The following is a 3,306-nucleotide window of genomic DNA, read 5'->3' as shown; positions in this document are numbered from 1 at the left end:
TTTCTAGATAATACTTAATTTTTTAAGAAAACTATCCTAAAGATGGTTCGATAGTTCAGAAGAATATTTTCAATTCCTGTAAATCTATTCTATTATTTCAATATTCAGAAATCGGAATGTTTCGTATTTAAGTTGATGATTACTGTTGCTATCAATCGTTGAATAGATATAAAATACTCCTTTTTTAAGTGCTCCCCTTTTAAGAAAGTAACTCTTCAGTTTAATGCACTAAAAAAATAAACTTATTCATAATAAAAGGTATGAGTCCTGAGGAAATATGTTGGAAGCACAATTCATTGTTTCATTCTTTCTCTTTCATATTTTTTGAATGGAAAACAACAATTCGTTTATTTTGTAAGTAAAAAAATTGCCTTTAGCTGATTAAGTTTCGTCTCAGGCTTGTCCTCATAACTTTTTTTTTCAAGAATATACTCATAATCACCAACAGCGATGCTTACATATTTACGTACATACAGTTAAAGTATTTTATGGAAGTTTTGCTACGTTCAGATACTATTTTGAATATGAAATTCTAACTTAACGTTCTTATATTTCAGAAGTAGAAGTAGGTGTATCACAGCTTAATACTACTATAATATGAAGGAATGAAAGGACCCAGTTTGTAAAATCTAACCTACAAACATGCATTTCTGATATGTTTAAATGCTGTAATTTGATTGTTTTTAAATGAAATTATATTCAACAACATTATTCTGTGAGTACATGTATTTCACTGGAAAAAAAATAATTTAATTTCAATACAGATGAAGAAACAACAATAATTACTTAACCAACTTGAGTTTTGCTATTTTATTTCTTATTGCTTTTTTGGCATATGAAATCTAAGTACAATAGGTCATATATTTCAATGATGTTATTATGAAATATATATACAGCTGTTGAAATCGTCAATAGTACAAAGAGATTTAAAAACTGTATTTTTTTCAGTTCTATTTGTAGTTTTTAGAACTCATTAATTTGCAAATATTTCCAATGAATATTTAAATATTTTTAAATCGATTTTCATGTTTGCGTAATTGACATAGTTTGTATCTGAAATACTTTTTTCTATATCAGAAAAATGATTATTGTTATAGATTAAAGATTATTTACTCATACACCATGTATGGTAAAAACATTTTACTGTACTTTTCCACAAAATGCACTGATATTTAATATTCAAGTTGACAACAAAAAATTATTAAATTTACTTATACTCGTATCGATGTTGATTGCATCCAAGTCGATGGCAATGTACAAGAAAATTTTGTAGCTAATAGTAAAACTAAAGGTAAATGCAAAAGTATAGAAGGCGTAATATCAATAATTCAACCCAGAACTATAAGCAAACAATTTACTTAAATATAAGACACAATTCTGGATGACGAATCAATTTCAAGTTGAGATGTTGCAGAAGGTTTCCTTGGCTGAAATGCAGTTTGCTCAAGCACAACTGAACTTTTCAATAAAATTGAATAAATAAATAAAATGAATTCAATTGTGCGCTCCTACCTAACAGCACAAAGAAGAAAGAAGTCCTTAGTAATATATGTCGAGATGACAAAGTGTGATGGCGGCGACCTTTGGAATGGAGTAGGGATGAAGAAACCAAGCTGGGCAGGAGTATTCATAGAATTTGAAAATGAAATATGATTGTAGAATTGCAAACAAATCAAAAAGATTTCACTATTGAATATACAGAAATGTGGGTAAACAATTTTTTTTTATTGAGTTTCATTCACAAAAACGGAGAAAAATATCTTTTATACTATTATATTATAGGAATTTTGATTATTGTTGCATTGTTGCAGGTACAAATATTTTATTGCAAAATAAAATTAATTTCATCCGTGTACGAGCTTTTGCACCTCAATTTAAAATTAATACATTTCAATAACTCGATAATTGCATCAAATAAAAGTTAAGTTTGTAAAGTATTTCCCATTCATTTTATATAAAATAATAATTAATATTGGAATGCTACTAGTACTATGGGTAGAAATAATCAATGATAAATTAATTTGATATAATGATATATAATAATATATTTTAAAATGGTTTGAATATATTTTTAAAGCGGTTATAGTTCACTTTAATAATTTTTATTATACCTTCTGCTCAAAAAGTACTCGGATTTTGTAAATAAAACACACAAATTTAAATTTTATTCCAAATTTATTTTATCTCCTTCAAAATATGTTCCTTCTGAAGCGATACACATATGCCAACGCTTAACCCAATCTTCCATACACTTTTCGTAGACCCGTGCAGTTATGGCTTTTAGTTCCTTCAGCGAATTCTCTTTTACCGATTCAATCGACTCAAAACGCTTACCACGAAGGGACAATTTGAGTTTCGGGAACAGTAAAAAGTCGCACGGATCAAGATCTGCCGAATATGGTGTCTGAGCGATGACAATGGTGCCGTATTTGCTCTAAAAATCGCGTACAACAAGAATTTTCCATAGTAAAAATCGCTAAATCCGATTGAGGTAGTCTCACATTAACAGCTGCTGTTAACAAACAAATTGACAGATGGCGCTCAAATTTGTACCATATGTCAAGAAAGGGTGTACCAACATAACAAAGAAAAATTTTTGAAAAATGTCTATTACTTAAGGAGTAGTCAACAAACAACAAAATCCGGATACTTTTTGGGCAGAAGGTATTGGTATCCGAAATAAATCCAAAGTCATTGATAAAATATGCTGCTAACTCAAACTACAAACGGTTTATGCCATTTAGAATCAGAAAACTACATTAATTATAAATTTTACTTAAAATTTTCATAAAAAAAGGAAAAACCACTTGATCTTTTATAAAGATGATCTGTGGGTTAAAAGAGGTGTAGGTATATTAACAAATTAATCTAGCACACTGATATATACCTATTCCTATATTACAAGAATTAGAAAAATTTATAATCTTCTAGATAGAAAGGAATTAAATAGTACTTTAAAATTAGTTCTTTTCCGAAAGAAATTTACTCCTACAACTCTTACTTTTGTAATATTTATAAATTTCATATATATACAAATAGTAAATATTTGAAATTTTGTAAATGAAATTATAAATCATTAACTTCGTTACGGTTTAAAATTTTACAAAATTAATGTATTTTTAATTACTAAACATCGAATGCAGTTTTCGCAATTGTCATTTGAGTCACATTTATTTCGCTTTTAAATTCGTTAAATACTACATTTGAAAACTTTATTATTCAAAAATTATAATTATTTGAATGCAGTTTGAATCATTGCATGCAACTAATTTTTTGATTCGATATCTTTACCATATGTTGAATAAT

The sequence above is a fragment of the Teleopsis dalmanni genome, chromosome X, assembly GCF_002237135.1.
Source record: "Teleopsis dalmanni isolate 2A chromosome X, ASM223713v2, whole genome shotgun sequence".
Classification (NCBI taxonomy): Eukaryota; Metazoa; Arthropoda; class Insecta; order Diptera; family Diopsidae; genus Teleopsis; species Teleopsis dalmanni.
The sequence above is the reverse complement of the archived record's forward strand: the minus strand, read 5'-3'. Positions refer to the sequence as shown.